General features: G+C 38.7%; 1 protein-coding gene across 35 annotated transcripts in view; it reads left to right on the top strand.

Annotated features, from left to right (window-relative positions):
* Positions 1–20,658, top strand: part of Ptprd (protein tyrosine phosphatase receptor type D) — a 2,581,289-nt gene that overhangs the window by 1,174,187 nt on the left and 1,386,444 nt on the right. For all 35 annotated transcript variants that reach the window (XM_060365770.1, XM_060365741.1, XM_060365771.1 and 32 more), the window contains exon 7: positions 13,851–13,899. The gene's annotated coding sequence lies outside the window, so the exon portion shown is untranslated. The remainder of the gene's footprint in view (positions 1–13,850; positions 13,900–20,658) is intronic.

The following is a 20,658-nucleotide window of genomic DNA, read 5'->3' as shown; positions in this document are numbered from 1 at the left end:
GAGCACTGCTTTCAATGTGTCCCATAAATTTGGGTATGTTGTGCCTTCCTTTTCATTGAATTCTAGGAAGTCTTTAATTTCTTTCTTTATTTCTTCTTTAACCCAGCTGTCATTGAGTAGTAAGTTGTTCAGTTTCCATGTGCGTGTCGGCTTTTTGTTGTTTCTGTTGTTGTTGATGTCTAGCTTTAGTCCATGGTGGTCAGATAGTATACAAGGGATTATTTCAATCCTTTTGTATCTGTTGAGGCTTGCTTTGTGGCCCACTATATGGTCTATTTTGGAAAAGGTTCCATGTGGTGCTGAAAAGAAGGTGTACTCTTTTGAGTTTGGGTGAAATGATCTGTAGACGTCCATTAGGTCCATTTGATTTAGGGATTCTGTGAGTGCTTTTATTTCTCTATTTGGTGTCTGTCCAGTTGTTCTGTCCCTTGGTGAGAGTGGAGTGTTGAATTCTCCCACTATTAAGGTATTAGGATCAATGTATGATTTAAGCTTTAATAATGTTTCATTTACGAATGTCGGTGCTCTTGTATTTGGGGCATAGATATTCAAGATTGTGATGTCCTCTTGGTGGATATTTTTCCTTTGATGAGAATATAGTGGCCCTCCTTATCTTTTTTGATTAACTTGGGTTGAAAGTCTATTTTATTAGATATTAGGATGGCTACTCCAGCTTGTTTTCTGGAACCATTTGCTTGAAAAACAGTTTTCCAGCCCTTTACTCTGAGGTAGTGTTTGTCTTTGTTGCATAGGTGTGTTTCTTGGATGCAACAGAATGTTGGATCCTGTTTCCTTAACCATTCTGTTAGCCTGTGTCTTTTTATTGGTTAGTTGAGTCCATTGATATTGATAGATAATATTGACCAATGCATGTTAGTTTTTTTTGTAATAGAGTCGATGATCTAACCCTGTTTCTTTGCTTGTTTTCTTTTCATTTTTGTTGGGACATTATCTGTATGCCCTGTTTTCTTGGGTAAATTTGTTTTCATTGGATTGGAGTTTTCCTTCTAGTATCTTCTGTAGGGATGGTTTGCTGTGTAGATATTGTGTAAATTTAGTTTTGTCATGGAATATTTTGTTTTCTCCATCTATGTTGATTGAAAGCTTTGCAGGGTATAGTAGTCTGGGTTGGCATTTGTGATCTCTTAGAGTCTCCATGATACTTGCCCAGGCCCTTCTGGCTTTCATAGTTTCTGATGAGAAGTCCGGTGTGATTCTGATAGGTCTACCTTCATATGTTACTTGGCCTTTTTCCCTTGCTGCTTTTAATATCTTTTCTTTGTTCTGTAGATTTAGTGTTTTGACTATGATGTGACGTGATGTGTTTCTTTTCTGGTCTAGTCTATTTGGAGTTCTGTAGGCCTCTTGTATATTTATGGACATCTCTTTCTTTAAGTTGGGAAAATTTTCTTCTATGATTTTCTTGAAAATATTTTCTGGACCTTGGAGTCTGGAGTCTTCTTTTTCGTGAATTCCTATTATTCTTAGATTTTGTCTTTTCATAGCATCCTTGATTTCTTGGATATTTTGTGATTGGAACTTTTCTGATTTTACTTTTTCTTTGAGAGAAGTATCCATTTCTGAAAGTGTGTCTTCAGCTCCAGAGATTCTCTCTTCCATCTCTTGTATTCTGTTGGTGATGCTTACTTTTGTGGTTCCTGATCTTTTCTCCAAGTTCTCCAGCTCAAGGGTTTTCTCATTTTGTGTTTTCTTTATTGATTCTAATTCTGTTTTCATGCCTTGCACCATTTCTTTCATGTGTTTGAATTTGGATTCCTGTCTCTCTACAATGGCCTCTATTTCTTTTTTCATTTCCTTCTTATATGCCACTAATTTTTCCTCTACTTGTGTATCTATTTGTTTGGCTATGTTTGCCTGTGTTTCTTTAAGGATATTGTCTATTTCTTCTTTCTTTGCCTCCAATTGACTGGCCATCTCTTTGAAAGACTTGTTCATTTCCTCCTTATGAGCCTCAAGTAATTGGGCAAGCATGGCTTTAAAATCATTTTCCTGTGCTTCTGCTGAATTGGAGTATCCATCGATTTTGGGGTTTGCTGGTGAAGTCATGATGTCCTGATTTATGTTGGAAGTGTTCTTTCGCCTACCCCTGGCCATTGGCTTATCTGAAACCTTCCCTGTTTGTTTTTGGATTCTGCAGATCAGACTGGTGCTGTCTCTCTGGTATCTGGAGAGTTCTTCAGGAAGCTGAGCACTCTCAGCGTGTGCTGAGGACTAGCTGTACCTGTGGGAGGAAAGTACGCAGGCGCAAACAGGGCAAATGCAAGCGTGTGTGTGCGCGCGCATGTGTGTCTGTGTGTGTAAGTGTGCGTGGATGAGTTTCTCGAGGGACAGAGTGATGGCTAATGTTGAACCCTTGAGTGTGTGGGAGGGGCTTTGCACTGTATATGTTGCAGGCGCTAATGATGATCGCAGCGCAATTTCTGGCATTAACTGTCTTAACTCCTCAATCAGGCCCACAGGGCAGGAACTTCAATGTCCCTAGTGCCCCTCTGTTTCCCAAAGTGGGTATGTGGGTGGGAGGGGGGTTCGATGCCTGGCTTCTGATTTAGAAGGACCCAGGATCTGGGGAACTGCAGATTCTCAAGGGTGCACTCACTTACAGGCAGGTCTCTTGGCAGAGATCTTGGTATCCAGGGCTCTCTGCTCTCTGGTTTGACCCTGCTTCTTTGATGTGTTCCGCCAGTTCTGTGCTGCTGTCACTGCCAGGTTCTGAGGTCTTGCTGCAGCTGGAGATTTCAGGGTGGTCACTTCAGCAGGGATGGGGTAACCAGGCTCTCTGTTCTCTGGTTTGGCCCTGGTTAGTCTTAAACTGGAGGGCTGTGGTGCCCTGCCAGTTCAGTGCTGCTCCGCCGCCATGTCCCGCTGTAACTGGAGACTGGGTTGCTAGTCCAGATGCTTTCTGGGAAGTCCTGGGGTCTCTTCACTGTGCTCTCCAAGCTTGGGAGGCCCAGCGCCTGGTGTGTCCAGGTTGTATGACGTTTCTGCCTGGTTTTGGTGATTATATAGCGTATTCTCTGTCACTGTGTGCTTGGGCGGGCCGTACTGTCAGTGATGGTGATCCTGTGGAGCTAGTATGGTGTCTAGCAGATTCGCTCCCTGGGAGGATGGTGCACCGCTGCTGCGCGAATCTGGGACTCCGGGGCACGTACTGCTGGCTTTTGTCTGCCGCTAAAGTGCTTTGGGCTCCGTCTCAGCGGCTGTATACCCCAGGCAGTTAGGTTTGCGCTGAGAAAGATGAGTCTGCTGTGCCGCTGTGCCGAGGAGGAAGGTGGTCTGGGGGAAGGGAGTGCCACAAGAACAAAGGATCGGTTCTCTCCTTCCCCAAGCAAGTCTCTGGGTGACCGGAGACCAAAGTTTTCACCTCCTGCGATGTTCCCTGTTGTTCAGAAAGCCTCGCTGTGGTTTTCCTGGGTTGGGGGTCCTTCCATTCTCCAACTCAGAAGATCAGGTATCCCACCGCTCAGAAACTGTGTGTGCTAGTCGCCATCTTGGCTCCGCCCTCCTGAAAAGCTGTTTTAAAAAAAGTTGTATATATTTGATATTGAGACATTAATTCACACACTAAAACTATATTGCTTAATATTGTTTTCCTATAATTTTGATACTCCTAATTTTCAGTTATTATTTCACTTTATGTCATTTTAATGAAAATGTTAGTTACTCATTTTGATATTTTAGATTTTGTAAAAAGTTTAAAAGTTGATGTCCAGTCAGGACAGTAAATTCATAAGATGATCAACAAGCTAATATATAAATGTTACCCTGTCATGTTTATAGACAACACCTTTAAAGGATTTACATATTGTATATATAGTTTTTTACATATAGGCTTTAATTGTTGAAATCTTTGCAAAATCCCAAAGATTAATGATCTGTCTTGACTCTTCACAGATTTTAGAATATAAAAAGGCTGTTATTTTGTATTTATTTCTTATTTTCTAAATGAGTATCAACATTGAATAGGCTGTACTGACCTATTCAATTTGAGCCTCCTCAGTAATGTGTAACACAATTAAATTTTAGGATAATACATTTTATTTAACTTATTTAAGAAATAAAATAAAGCCAGCAGAGTGAATTAAGGAACTTAAAAAAGCATATTGTTATTGAAATATAATTCTCATATCATAAAACTCATACTTTAGTGCTAATAATAAAACGTGATTTTGTGGTTTTGGAATCTTATACAGTTATTACCACTTTCTAATTTTATAATGAATTTTTAAAAATTATTCATTTTTTTATTTTTATTCACTTTACATCTTGGTTGTAGCTCCATCCCTGATTCCCTCCCAGTCCCACTCTCCCTCCCTCCTCTTCTGCCCCTCCCTCTCACCTATTCCTCAGGAAAAGGAAGCTCTCTTTCCCATCCAGACCACCTAATCAAGTTGCATCAGGACTGAGCAAGTCCTCTTCCCCTATGCCTGGTAAGGTAGTCTAGCCAGGGGGAAGTGATCTAAAAGCTATCAAGTGAGTCTGTGCCCAATGCATTCCCCACTTTCCTTACTAGAGGATCCACATAAAGCCTAAACTGCCCATCTGCTACATCTTTGTAGGGGTCTTAGGTCCAGTTCATACATGGTCCTTGGTTGATGTTTCCATCTGAGCAAGCTCCTCTGGACCCTGGTTAGTTGGCCTTGTTGGTCTTCTTGTGGAGCTCCTATCATATCCAGGTCCTTTTCTCTTTCCTCCCAACTTTTCACAAGATCCTTAAGCATAGCCCAATGTTTGACTGTTACTCTCAGCATTTGTTCTGAGGTGCTGCTGGGCAGAGTTTCTCAGAAGACACCTCTGCCAGGTTCCTGTCTGCAAGCTTAGCAGGCCATCATTTTTTTTATCATCAGGACACTCTGGAACTCACTGGCAAACATCTTTTGAAGCTGTATGTGGCTATAGTTCTATCTCTGTCACTGCAGAAGAGAGAAGTAGGCATGGAGAAGCAGAGAGAATGTGGAACTCTGCTATTAAGGTAGAAGTCAGGCATTTCCAGATAGCCTCTGAGATTGGTCTTCCTTTCTTACCTGGGTTCCCTCTTCCCTCTTTCCCTGATCTGGGGGACACCTGATCCTCTAAGGAGGGTCAAATAGCTCTCAAGGAAGATTGCAGGCAGGACTGGCCCTGATAAGAAACCTGTCAGCAAGCACCTGGGGATTCCTGGAGATACCCACCCTATGCTAATATAGGAAGAATGGGGAGATAGAAGGACCTGGAAGGGACAGGAGCTCCACAAGAAGACCAACAGAGCCAAAAAAAAAAAAATACCTGGGCCCAAGGGGTCCTGCAGAGACAGATATTTGAACCAAGGACCATGCATGGAGTGGACCTAGATCCCCTGCTCAGATGAAGCCCACAGGCAGCTCATTTTCCAAGTGGGTTCCCTAGTGAGGAGATCAGGGGTTGTCTCTGACAAGAAGTCAGTGGCAGGATCTTCAATCACCTCTCCCGGAGGGGTGGAGGGCTGTAGCCTCACAAGGCCACAGAGGAAGTCCCTAGTGGTGGACTACCAGAGGGGCATAGGTTGAGAAGATAAAGGATGGGTGGGACTGGGAGGAGAACGGTAGGGAGGCGAGGGGAGACTACAGCCAAGATAAAAAGTGAATAAATGATAATAAATAAATAAATAAATAAATAAATAAATAGAATTTTTAGAAGTTGTCTTGGACTCTTGGCTTTCAACCAACGACCTTTAACTGTACCAAGAGATTCTCTCCCACCCATAGGATAATTTAGTACTGCTTTCCCCCTCTTATAAATACTTGATTTAAATGTAAACAGAGTATTCAGGTATTCCCCAGAACCCCTAGCACCAGGGAATCAAACACATTCACCCTCAAAACTCCTCCCACTGCCCAGGAGTTGTAAGTCTCTGATTCACAAAGCAAATTAGATCTCATCCACTCCTCAACCATGACTGCCAGCAACTCCATTAATTTTGAGGAAGGATCACCCTTGAACCCCCAAGCTTGGCTTCCTGCCTAGCCAAGCTTCTGCTTTTCACCAGCATGTCAGCACAGATTGCTGTTGCCATCTTACAGGCACACAGTGCAGTGATGGTCTTAGGGAGCAAGAGGCTGCCCGCTCTGAAAGCAGCCATTCTGCCTGCCCAGCCAAAACCAGGGTCCCTCTTCTGCATCTCTGGGTTCAGGAGCTTCTAGTAAGCCTCTGTTAGGGCTGTTCCTGAAACAGCCACGACTCGTCAGGCCAGCCCCATTGCCACCTAACTAGGGCTTCAGAGCCCCGAGTTCCTCAGTGCCATCTGGTCTGTTGCTGGCAGCCCACCCTAAAAGATTGTACCACTTACTTACAGAGAAACGTTTTCCTCCCACCCTACACTCCCCAGCTTGACCAGAGAGCTGCCTTGAAATCTATGTTCAGGTTTTGTCAGTTCTTCCAGGCAGCCCAGCAGTGAGAAATGAAGTATGAGAGCCATGCGCAGGGACAGCCCAGGCAGAAGGAAGGTTGAAAAGAGGCAGCAGGAGAACGGAGTAGAGGGAAAGTAGTAGCAGTGTAGTAGGGGAAAGAATACAATGGAATCCCGTCTCCATTCCTCCAGTCAATCACGCTGTATGTCACAACCTATGGTTCAGCTAGTGGGTTTACGAAAAATAGAGAGAGTGGCGGACATGATTGTTACAGGAGGCAGAAGGACCTGGAACCTGGCCAGACATTAAAGAAGAGATGAGAGCAGCATTTCCACATTCTGTGACAGTTCACTTCCACGTGCAAGCTGCTGCCAAAATTAGTCCCATGACACCAAGAATATGGATTACTCTTATTCCAATTACCGATAAAGCTTGTTAAAATAAGAGGTTGTCTTAATGTAAAGATGAATCAAACCAGGCTCTAAAACACCTGTCAGATTAGTCATGCAGTTACTAAACATTGTGTGAAGAAATTTTCCTAGCTGTCAGTGGTGTCACCATCATCACACAGATATTTTAAAAGCATCAGTCACAAAACATTACTTCTTTTAAAGCATACCACGTTTGTGTAGTCCACACTTCAATTTTACATTCACTATTATTATAATAATGGTAGGCAAATAATTTGTCAGTGTGCACTGAGTAATTGAATATTACTGGTTTATCATTGCATACCATTTGAGATAGTGGACAGTCTAGAACTCCAACTTTCCCTGTGTCTAAAACCTCATTTGTTAAACAAAAAACAAAACAAAAAAAAATCTGATCTGGAAAAACAGGTAGATAGTGTGAACATTGTTGAGTCCCAGTAAAAGGGCGGTGTCTGTCCTGCTAGGACTCTATCTAGTGATAGATTTTACTGTAACACTTGGTTATTTACTGGTGACTTAGTGAGAACTTACAACATACAGAATTTTAAGGAAGCATTTAGCTTTTCCCTCACATGTGTTGCCTGCAAAGATAAAAAGAGCTGTGCTTCTGAGATAAGCCTGACAGTCTCAAAGGAAGAAAGATTTCAAACTTTTTTCATTTTACAGTCATTATTTATAATTTTTTAGAAATTGTATGTGATAACCCATGTTAAAATCATTCATATATTATAAAAATTTACATGTTTTATAAAACCTTATGAATTATGAAGTTTTTTCCTAGAATCAAAAAATAAAACATCTGATAAATAATACATAGTGTAAATTTAGCATTTGACCAGGCAGACACTGATGGGTAGCCATGCCTTAATATTTATCATTGAATATTAGAGCTTTAAGCTGGAAACTTTAGAACTTATCTACAAGTTCTGATGGTTCACTTTGAAATTGAGAGCTTATTCTTATCTCCACTTGTTTTATGCAATAGAGGATTTCTCCTCTACACTTTCTTCTTTCCAACCCCTCCCTCCCACACATCTTGCTTGTTCTCTCTCAAATTTATTGTTACATACACAGATATTTGTATGTGTATTCATATATATATTACATATATAATTATGTATATATACATAATTATTTATGTATATCATGTTATATATATATATATGTTCACTGTTGTTATCACTGTCCAGTTCTTGTTTATGTAGCTATGCTGATAAGGCTTTATGGATATAGCATCTCTGACATTTCTAGGCAACACAGTCTCATAGCAAACGTCCTGTTCCTTAGACTCTTAAAATTATTGCACCCCCTCATCTGCAATTGTCCATGAGCCTTAGGTGCAGAAATTGCACCACAGGTATATCAGTTCAGACTGGGCACAGCACAGTTACTTGTTCTCTAAATTTTGATTGATTGTGCATTTTTGAAATGGTCTTCAGTTTCAAAGAGACACTTCTTTGATGAAAGATGAGGTCTGCATTTATCTGTGGCTTTTGTATTATGGAAGATTTTAAGTAACTAGATGATAGTATGACATCTTTTGGCTTTTTCAGACTTCCTTACTGTCGGTTTATCTTCTTTCCTCTTTCTTCTTTATCTCTTTCCTTCTACCTAATTAGAGACTCCTCACTGCTTTTTCTTTTCCCCCTTCTAATCACTTGTACTCTGTTATGCCCCTATCTATCGCTTGTCCTCCGTGGTCTTATTTTAATTTTCTGGATGCTACAGTTATTTCAGCTTATAATAACCACTTTTAAAGCTTAGGAAGTAAAGATGATGGAGAACATGCCATGTTTTCTTTCTGGTTCTCAGTTATCTATTCAAAAAGATCTTTCCTCCTACATTCAATTTACCTGAAAATTTTGTCATTTCACTTTTATTTACAGCTGGATGGTGCTGCATAATGTGTATGCTTCTTGACGTTGTAAATTTAAGTTCTTTCTAAGCAGAATAAAACGGAAGCTTTATTTCATTGCATATGAAACGGACAGGTGATTTACCATTTAACGGCACATTCTGCTCTTCCATAGGACTACAGTTTAGTTCCCAGTACCCATGTAAGGTGCCCAGCACTGCTTGCAACTATAGCTGCAGGAAATCTGTTGTTCTCTTCTGATTCCCACTGACCAGGCAACCAGGCAGTCAGGCAGCCAACCAGACATACATACACACACACACACACACACACACACACACACACACACACACACTTTAAGTCTGAAGGTGTATTTCATTGCAGATTAAGGAAGGTTGTGTTTGAATCTCAACTCTTTCACTTATTTGGTTGTGTGCCCTTGAATGAATTTTTTAGACTCTTTAGCATTCTTATGCATATGATTTATAATTAACTAGCAGAATTATGCAGAGATAAGATAAGGAAACAGAATATTCCACAGGCTTCCAGGAAATGACATGTGTTCTGCAAAGGTTAGTATCACAGAACAACTAACTACAATGCTGGGCTATATTACTTGATCACACAGTGATGCTATAGTATTTCTTCTTTGACCTGATAGGTTTAGGATATTAGATCTATAAAATTTCCAGTAACATATTTTAAGTTGGCAACCAATTCTTAACATAGGACTTTGTGAACTGTATGAGCTTCCAAATGTAAATATCTGAGAAACAAGAGTGATATATTTGATAAGTACATATTAAAGTCTTATGTGAAATGCAATTTCCTGAAGTGCACCAAGGATAAAACCAACTCAGTGTCAATGGCATGGACCATATTATAACTGCTCCTTTTTTCACAAGTGCCCCTTCTAAACATAATTATTTATGTATATCATGTTAAATTGTCTGACTCCTTTTAAATATGTCCCAATATTTCATATCTTTGCCCAAGTCTAACCTCATAAATAATTTTAAAAGCTAAATTAAGTTTGGAGTGAGCCACACTTTGGCATGAGGCTCCATATATGCTTGAAATTCTCTCTTTGGATTTACCTTTGGGAGAGAAATGTATCAGATGTGTTTGATAATACTTCTGAATCCCTAAACGTAAATCTCAAAGTGACTTATGATGCACATGCCTACTATATCTCATCAATATAATAATGTCAGTAATATAGATAAAAATATCCTTTTGATTTTTATTAGTGTCTCTAGATGTAGCTAGGGAACACAAATCTAATGTAATTTTTAATATTTAAATTCACTTATTTAATTAAAGTTTACATTTAAAATAGAAAATATGAAGCATAGTGCCTGGAGTATTCTAGCATACTATACTCTAGCATAGGATGCTGCTGAAATACACTAAAAAAATTGTTACTTCTGCATTACAATGCCAAATACTTTAGTTTTGCTTCTAGTTTTCAATAATACCAATATTTTTAATTTTATATTAATTTAGCTTAGCATGATTCTAATTTAGTTTTAGATGAATACTTACTCTAAAACCTCAAGCTTTTATTTTATTGCAAAAATGTAATTTATGGCATCTGTTGATTAAAAGAGAGAGCAGGAAGGAAGGCCACTGAGAGTTGATGTTTGGAGTTTAAGTACTTCGTGTATTATTAGACGGATCCTTGTGTGTGGGAGGCTTTACCTTAACAACTGTCAGTAGGAAGTATGTACCAACAATATTTTTATCACTTCTTTCTGCAGTGACAGTGGCAATAGGTGACATTAGAAAGATGATCCTGGAGTACTTAAAAGGTTAATGTACTTTGTGACTTGTAAAGGGAAAGAGGGGCAGAAGCATCTGTGGGAAGGTGATGAACAGGGCCTACCAGGTAGGCAGCGGGCAGGCCAGTTGCAAAGACCAGAAACTGAAGTTTAGTGTGATACATCAAGAATCAAGTATTTTCAATCTCTGCTACCAATTTTTCCAATGACTTAAGATGGGCTTTTCTAAGCATTCACTATACAAAACTCCATCCAATTTATACATTTTATCTTGCAGAATAAGAAAACAAAGATGACATCTGGGCATCTGATTTTGTAGGAAAAATACTTGTTGTGCTAGTTTGAGGACCTGAGTTTGATCCTCAGAGTTCACATGAAAATGGGTGGTGTGCTGGTACATCCTTATGATCCCAGCACTGTGAAGGCAGAGATGTATCCCTGAGGCTCAAAAGCCAACCAGTCTAGCCTAAGCAACAAGTTTCAAGTGAACTAAGAGACCTTATCTTAAAAACCAAAACCAAAAACAAACAAACAAACAAAAAACTACCACCACCAGCAACAAAAGCAGAGGGTCTGGTAACTTAAGAAACCCAGGCTTACTTCTAGCCATCATACACACACACACACACACACACACACACACACACACACAAATACACACAAATACTAGTGTATTCATTTGTACACATGTACACACATGAGGAACACTCATGCACACACAAACAAACAGAAAAAAATCAAATTATGATGTTAGTTTTTATCTATATGATAGTGGCAATTTATTAAATTCTACCATAACTCTATTTAGTGAAACATTTCCTCTCACACACAACAACCATTGTGAAGTGTTAAATACTCATTTGTCAGAGTTAATGTCTTATTTTAGAATATTGAAGTTTAGTACTTTTGTACATAAATACCTGGAGAAAATGCATCCCTAAAAATAACAACAACCATTAAATAAGCAACATGGCAGTGCTCTTTTTACTATTTCTATTTTTAACTTTTATCGCAGTTAACTAGAGGCTGTATGGAAGAACACCTGGTAAAACACATTCACTCATGACTTTGTGAAAAGTTTTCAAATGCTACTCATTTCTTCATTGAGAAGAAATTAAATTTTTATTTTTATTCAAACAAAGAGCTTATACATTAAGGTAAGCAAATTTTAGAGATTAATAATATTTTTGGTTAGTATGTAATATCAAATTATAAAGCATTTGAAAAGCATGTGCCATATACCAAATAATTTCATGAGTGATCATAGCCAAGGGTTTTAAAGACCTTAAAATACATGCATACATTTCTATGACTTCAAATATCTTTTGCACTATGGAGGGCACATCCTTAAAATTATATTGTGGATTGTTTATAGTCACTTGGAATTCTCCAGCAATTAAAACACAAGTGTAGATAGGGTTATAGTGGCACAGCTACATGTTTATAGACATGTGAACGTCTATATTTTCCAGCAATTAAAACAAAAAATATTGCAGAGTAATATTCCAGTGTGTAGGTATAACACAAGTTCTGTATCCATTCCTCAGTTGAGGAACATCTGGGTTGTTTCCAGCTTCTGGGTATTACAAATAAAGCTGCCTCAAACAAGGTTGAGCAGATGTCCTTGTTGTATACTTGAGCGTCTTTTGAACGTATGCCTAGGAGTGGTATAGCTGGATCTTGAGGAAGCGCTATTCCTAATTGTCTGAGAAAGCTCCAGATTGATTTCCCAAGTGGTTGTACAAGTTTACATTCCCCTCATCAGTGGAGGAGGGTTCCCCTTTCTCTACATCCTCTCCAGCATGTGTTGTTATTTGAGTTTTTGATCTTAGCCATTCTGATGGGTGCAAGGTAAAATCTCAGTGTTGTTGTTTTGATTTGCATTTCCCTAAGGACTAAGGACATCGAGCATTTCTTTAAGTGTTTTTCGGCCATTCAATATTCCTCAATTGAAAATTCTCTGGTTATCTCTGTTGCCCCTCAATTGAGGAATGGATACAGAAATAATGGTATATCTATACAATGGAATATTACTCAGTAATAAAAAAGGGGGCAATCATGAAATTTGCAGGTAAATGGTGGGAACTGGAAAAGATCATCCTGAAGTGAGATATCCAGAAGCAAAAAGACATACATGGTATATATTCACTCACAAGTGGATATTAGACATATAATATAGGATAAACCTACTAAAAGTCTGTACACCTAAAGAAACTGATCAAGAAGGAGGACTCTGGCTAAAATGCTCAATCCCCATTCATAAAGGCAAAGAGGATAGTCATCAGAAGAACAGAAAACTGGGAACAAGACAAGAGCCTGCTACAGAGGGCCTCTGAAAGGCTCTACCCTGCAGGGTATCAAAGTAGATCCTGAGACTTATGGCCAACCTTTGGGCATAGTGCAGGAAACCTTATGAAAGAAGTGGGAAATAGTAAAACCTGGAGAGGACAGAAGCTCCACAGGGAGAGCAACAGAACCAAAAAAATCTGGACACGGGTGTTTTCTGAGACTGATACTCCAACCAAGGACCATTCATAGAGATAACCTAGAACCCCTACAGAGATGTAGCCCATGGCAGTTCAGTATCCAAGTGGGTTCCATAGTAATATGAACAGGGGCTGTATCTGACATGAACTGATTGGCCTGCTCTTTGGTCACCTCCCCCTGAGTGGGGAGCAGCCTTACCAGGCCACAGAGGAAGACAATGCAGCCACTCCTGATGAGAATTGATAGACTAGGGTCAGAAGGAAGGGGAGGAAGACCTCCCGTATCACTAAACTAGAGGAGAGGCATGGGTGGAGAAGGAGAAGGGAAGGGAGGATTGGGCGGGGAGGAGGGAAAGGGAGGGGAAGATTGGGAGGGGAGGAGGGAAAGGAGGGGAGGATTTGGGAGGGGAGGAGGGAGGGAGCTAGAAGGGAGATACAAGGTGAATAAAATGTAATTAATAAAAATTGAAATTAAAAAAACAGAAGATATAGCATAGGATAATAGTGTTATAATCACATTAAAGCATATTCTGTATGGATCTGCTTATAAATGTATATGTTGACCTGATAAAGAATGAGTGGTGTTTACCCTCTATTTCCCATCTGCAAGTGCATTATGTGTGCAAATATATCCATCTCTCATAGGCCTGTGAGAATAAAAGGACTTTACAGGTTTCTGCTTATCTGTAATCTGTACATGAAACAGTCCAAAATGAAAGAATGAATGCTGTTAAATATCAATAATTTCATGTGACTGCAATTATGCTATTTCTGACAAATAGTATAGTCAAAAGTGTTAAGCTTAATGTATACTAATAACTCATATAATGACACTTATAATTGGTTCATAAAGATGTTATTTGTTGAACTAAAATAAAATATCAGTTCTAATGCCTTGTATTGTTTTTCTCTAGGTCTCAGGGTGGTGAACTTTCCTTTGAATGCCTAACCTGTGAGTCGATGGTAAGATTACAGTTAACACATGAATAGCTTTAAAATGAGCTTTTTTTTCCTAAATCTATTTTAACTCCCTTAACAACACTACATACAGAAGTCAGAGTACAGACTTAAGAATGTAAGAAGATGGATATAAGAAAGGGACCACAAAGAAAACCACTTAGATTTACTTGTATGTTGTTTGGAAAAAAAAATCCTAGGATACAAGAATCTGTAACAACTTCTAACATTTTTTTTCTTTGTTGTTTAAATATAAAGTTAACTTTTATGAAAAAAAATTGAGTTAATTTTGAAACATGTTAGTTTCAAAAGTGACATTACTTGATTACAGATTCTGGGTTAAAGACTTACTTACGTTTTCTTAGTTTTTATTTGAGGCACTCAGTAAAGTCATAAGTGCAGAATCCTAAACTAGGCTACATCTCAAAATTCTGAGCAGCTTAAGATATAAAATTATATTGTCAATGGCTGTAGTTGCCACCATGTAAAATGTGCTTAGATCTGTATAAAAATATTTTCTTTAAAACCACATGACAGTTGAATCTGAAGGTTAAATTTTATTTTGAAAGATACTCATGAATTAAATACCTGATGCAATTTGTAATGTTCATTGACTTTGAAAGAGCAACAAAAGTATGTTTGTAAAACTGACTTTTCATTGTGTAGAATTTAAAATTTAGCCCTAGAATTGGTGTGTGTAGGGGTATAGGGTTTAGATAAGATTGGCAGAGAAGAACTGGCCACTTAAATGGAATTTAATGGAGTATTTTACCCACCATATTTTCAAAAATATAACTAATAATAAAAAAAATTTAGTATTTAAAATTTCAAAGTATTTTGTCCATCTGAAATTCTGTACTTTGTAAAAGTCATACTTCAACACTTGGGCAAAAAGCTGATGGTGTTATTTGAATTAACCACTGTCACCTTTGAGATGTTCCCAAAGTAGTTACATATGTCTTAAACTTAGTATGTTATAAAAAGGTACAGTTAAGGTGAATAAAAGAGGATTCAAATAACGCTTTTACGTAAATTGAAGTCCCAATGGATTTGTACTGTCCTCCCATTTTGTTCTTGAAAGATGAAATGTAAGATATAGAAGTTTCCCTAAATAGGTAGTTTAAACTTAAAATGTCTTCAGCAGTTTGTCAATAAAACTTAGTTATTTAAATCAAAGCAAAAGCAAATAGAATGTCTTTTTGTTTCATTTTATGATAGCGTATAGATTTTACAAAGAAACCGAGATAAATTACTGTATATTTTACCATAAATGTTGAGGAAATTAAGCATTATTTTCTACCCAAAGTTAATGCTGTGTGAATTATACAGAGAAGGTCAGTTAATACAGTTTTATATACGGCTTTCAGCGAATTTAAGAACATGATAGAGAAAAGTAAAGATTTAGATAACAGAAGAAAGTTCTTTGGACATGAGTGACAATTTTATATATGAGAAATTTTGTGGTGAAGTCTATTTGATACCAATGAATAGAGGCACTGAGTTATTTAGAGTAAAACTTATTTTATCACCTGTCAAGATTTATCAAACTGGATTTTTTTTCTGTGAAGGCTTAATGTTTGAGCTTCAGTGAGTTAAAAGTAAAATATGTGACCCTGCAAGTAAAATATGAAATGACATACTTTCTAAGGAAACTTATAAGATCTTATTTGTTTATAAATTTAATTGTCTGATTACATAAAGTAACACTTGGTAAATGTAGGTATGGAATATGCTATTTATCAATTATAGAAATCATGCAAGTTTAACTTTGTTCTATGAAAGTGCAGTTAATTTTTGGCAAGGCAATTTTCTGTTCATATATCCCTTAATAGCAAACAAGGGACCAGAGAGTTTCAAATAAACATGTAAAAGTCAGACTACCCAGATGCTAACAATATAGCATAAACTTTATATTTTTGAGAAAGAATAAGTCAAGCACACAGAAGAAATGTGGTAAGGCTATATGTCTGGATGTGTTTTATTATTTAAACATACCTTAAAAGCATCTCAAAAAATGTTGAGTCCCACTACTTTTCTTTTAGGCACCTAGCTTGCTATTTACATTTTCTTTCTTTCTCTCTCTCTCTTTCTTTCTTTCTTTCTCTCTTTCTTTCTTTCATTACTTTTCTCCCATTTATTTATTTATTTATTTATTTATTTATTTGCTTTATAGCCTAATCCCAGCTCCCTCCCTCCTCTTCTCCCACTCCCACCCTCACTTCTTCTCCCTTATTGTCTCAGAAAAGGGAAAGCCCACAAGGGTTGCCAATCCATGAAGCACCCCATATAGAGTATTTAAAAATGATTATTATAGACATACAATAAGAGGTATACTTGAGCCCCAAAGACACTTTGCCAATAATGGAAGAAATTGTAGTGAGTTATTTATATATCCTTACAGCAATATATTTTTCCAACTGATATGTACACACCCATACACATGTTGTGCATATATCATATGCACAGACACAATAAACAGATTTCTAAATATTAACAGTTTAGTTTGAATCATAAGGTTAAATTTTAAAATGTAAGATTCTCATTAATTAAGCAATGGCTGCAAATTTTAATGGTAATTGACTTAAAACAACATAATTATGTTTGTAAAACTGTGCACTTCTGTGTGGTGGGGCTATAAATTCCTGCAAAGTTTATGTTCTTCTATTAGCATCCAGGTAGTCTGCCTTTTACATGCTGATCTGAAACTACTTGCTTCCTTTTTTGCTATTAAGGGACAGATTTATGCATTTTTCATATGTGTCCAAAATATTTATGAAATGTATTATAACATATTTGATTAATTCTTTGACTCTTATATTTTAATATTAATAACTTGTAAGTTTTAACTCAAAATTTAAACATCAATATAATGAACTTTAATCAAATATACCTCATTTTCTCCATTCCAATTACTTCATTACCCCTACGTTTTCCCTCCTGACAGCGTGTATTTTCTACTTTTTAAAAAAAACTATAATATAGGATAAACATACTAAAATCTACAGTCCTAAAGAAGTTAAACAAGGAGGACCCTAGGGAAGATGCTTAATCCTCATTCAGAAGGGCAAACAGGATAGTCAGTAGAAATAGGAGAAGACAAGGAACAGGACAGAAGCCTTCCACAGAGGACCTCTGAAAGATTCCACACACTAGGGTATCAAAGGATATACTGGGACTCATAGCAAAATTTGGGCAAAGTTCTGGAAACCTTATGGAAGAAGAGGGAGAGAGAAAGACCTGGAGGGGACAGGGACTCCACAAAGAGAACAACAGAGCCAAAAATCCTGGGCCCAAGGGGGCCTGCTGAGACAGATACTCCAACCAAGGACCTTGCATGGAGAGGACCTAGACCATGTTCAAGGAAGCCCATAGGCTGCTCAGTCTCCAAGTGGGTTCCCTAGTAAGGGAGACAGGGGCTATATCAGATATGAACTTAATGGCTGGCTTCTTGATCACCTCCCTCTGGGGGTTACAGCTTTCCCAGTCCACAGAGGATGAGAATGCAGCCATCCTTGATGAGATCTGATAGGCTAGGATCAGATAAAAGGGGAGGAGGATCTCCCCTATCAGTGGACTAGGGAAGAGGCATAAAGGTAGAAGATGGAGGATGGATGGCACTGGGAGGAGATGAGTGTGGGGACTACAGCAGGGATACAAAGTGAATAAATTGTAACAAGAAAAAAGGAAGGAAGGAAGGAAGAAAGAAAGAGAAAAAAGTGGCAAAGAGTAGAGGTCTGATCTCTGATATTAGAAATAAATTAGGACTTTGTACTGATGTTCATTTAGGTGTCATCCACCCAAAGAGCATCTGACCCGTCAATACCTTTTTCTCAGAGGGGGCATCAACCCGCATGCAATCAGACACTGCTCTTCTCTGGGTCCAAAGCGACTGACCCTGAGTGCAGTGCTTAGCCTCGCATCCTGAGCGTAACATTTTAGCTGATGTGTCTAAAACAAAAAGGGGGAACTGTAGAGAGCTGCGTGATGCCGCGCCTTAAAGATGGAGCTGGTTTCCGCCTTCCACCTTCCCGATGGTGAGTGCTCTCTGTCACGAACAACTCCACATTTGGCTAAGGCCGAGGATCTGGCTTGCTTCCATGTATGTGGACCTATCTGCATTGCCCACGTGGCACGCTGGGGTTGGCTACCCAGAGGCTATTTAAGCTGTGGGCTGGCTTTCCCCAGGGTCAGATGATTGTTCAAGGTTCCTGAATAAACTGCATTGAAAAAAAAAAGTGGCAAAGAAAGAAACAAAGAAACTCATGGAGCTCTTCTAATGTTCTCTGTATATGCAAGGGTGTGAAAGTATCTACACTAGCCACTAGCACAGGTAGACTCTCTGTGCTCACATTCCTGAAGAAATCTAACTCCTCCTCCCCAGCAGCCATCAGGTGTAAACTGCTTCTCAGATAGGAGTGGTACTTCAGATAGGAGTAGCCTCTCCCCTGTCAATCCTGGGCCTTTGATTGGCTTGATCTTGTGCATGAAAAGATGAGCTAAGATGAGTTCCTGTGTGCAAGAGCCCTTTCATTTCCAGCAAATAATGTTTTTTCTGCATTACCTAACTCTCCTTTTTTATCATTATTTTCATTCTGTGATGATCCCTGAGGTAGTGGGGGAAAGGAATGATATAGATATTTCATTTAGAATTTAGATTATTTTTCCCTTTTTTTAAAATTTTTCATCAATTACACTTTATTCATTCTGCACCCCCCATAAGCCCCTCCCTCCCCACCCAATCCCACCCTCCCTCCTCCCTCTGCATGCATGCCACTCCCCAAGTCCACTGATAGGGGAGGTTCTCCTCTCCTTTCTGATCTTAGTCCATCAGTTCACATCAAAAGTGGCTGCATTGTCCTCTACTATGGCCTGGTAAGGCTGCTCCCCCTCAGGAGGAGGTGACTAAAGAGCAGGCCAGTCAGTTCATGTCAGAGGCAGTCCCTCTTCACATTACTATGTAACCCAATTGGACTCTGAACTGCCCTGGGCTACATCTGTGCAGGGGTTCTGGGTTATCTCTATGAATAGGCCTTGGTTGGAGTATGAGTCTCTGGGAAGTTCCCTGTGTTCAAATTTTCTTGTTCTGTTGCTCTCCTTGTGGAGACCCTGTCCTCTCCAGCTCTTACTATTTCCCAGTTCTTACATAAAATTCCATTCACTCTGCCCAACAGTTGCCCATCAGGCTTAGCATCTGCTTTGATAGTCTGTAGGGCAGAGGCTTTCAGAGGCCCTCTGTGGTAGGTTCCTAGGTTGTTTCCTGTTTTCTTCTTCTTCTTCTGATGTCCATCCTCTTTGCCTTTCCGGATGGGGATTGGACATTTTAGTTAGGGTCCTCTCTCTTGCTTAGTTTCTTTAGATGCACAGTTTTTAGTGGGTTTGTCCTATGTTGTATGTCTATATGAGTGAGTATATACCATGTGTGTCTTTTTGCTTCTGGGACAACTCACTCAGGATGATCCTTTCCAGATCCCACCATTTACCTGCATATTTCATGATTTCCTTATTTTTCATTGCTGAGTAATATTCCATTGTGTAGATGTACCACATTTTCTGCATCCATTCTTCAGTTGAGGGGCATCTGGGTTGTTTCCAGCTTCTGGCTATTACAAATAAAGCTGCTACAAACATGGTTGAGCAAATTTCCTTTTTGTGTGCTTGAGCCTCTTTTGGATATATGCCTAGGAGTGGTATGGCTGGATCTCGGGGAAGCACTATTCCTAGTTGTCTGAGAAAGCGCCAGATTGATTTCCAGAGTGGTTGTACCAGTTTACATTCCCACCAGCAGTGGAGAAGGGTTCCTCTTTCTCCAAAACCTCTCCGGCATGTATTGTCACTTGAGTTTTTGATCTTGGCCATTCTCATGGGTGTAAGGTGAAATCTCAGGGTTGTTTTGATTTGCATTTCCCTAATGGCTAGTGAGGTTGAGCATTTCTTTAAGTGCTTCTCTGCCATTCGGTATTCCTCTACAGAGAATTCTCTGTTTAGCTCTGTTCCCCATTTTTTAATTGGATTACTTGGTTTGCTGCTTTTCAGCTTCTTTAGTTCTTTATATATACTTGATATGAGTCCTCTGTCAGATAAAGGGTTGGTGAAGATTCTGTACTCAACTGCCACTAATTCTGTGCATATTGACTAGTTATTTCTTTCTATGATGATACTAGTTATTGCAGAAATAAACTACCCTGATGAAGAGTAAGAGATATTTTGACATGTGAGTATAAAGATAATAATAATTTGAGGTTTAAAGTATATGGTAACTGGCAGTTTAATACAATGTCAATTTTCAGCTTCTGATAAATATAGTATTATAGTACCTGATATAGTATCAGCTTCTCCTCTAGAGCCTATGGTCTAGGAAACTATAAATTTTGATCAAGTTAGCAAAACCAGTCTTGCTTTCTTTCTTGTGAAGTAGGCTTTAAATCTGTCCAAAAATGGTTGGTTACTCCCTTGGCATTCATGCCACTATGCACTAGTGCATGTATCTTGCCAGCATAGTCATTACTATAGATCACAGAGTTCATAGCTGCGTAAGACTGTAGAATACTTTTCTACCTCAGTAGAACAAGTAGAACCTTCTGGCACAATGAAAAAGAGCCAAAAGAGATGAATCATTTTAGTGAGAAAAGTTTAGAACCGACATGGCAGAACTATGTACATTAATTTAATAGATTATTTCTCATTACTAATCTTCATGGGTACAGTAAATAAATTTACATTTTTATGATTTATATATTTCATACACACACACACACACACACTCAT

This window comes from Meriones unguiculatus, chromosome 12, assembly GCF_030254825.1.
Source record: "Meriones unguiculatus strain TT.TT164.6M chromosome 12, Bangor_MerUng_6.1, whole genome shotgun sequence".
NCBI classification, from domain to species: Eukaryota; Metazoa; Chordata; class Mammalia; order Rodentia; family Muridae; genus Meriones; species Meriones unguiculatus.
Note: the sequence above shows the minus strand (reverse complement) of the source record. Positions and strands in the feature narration are given on the sequence as shown.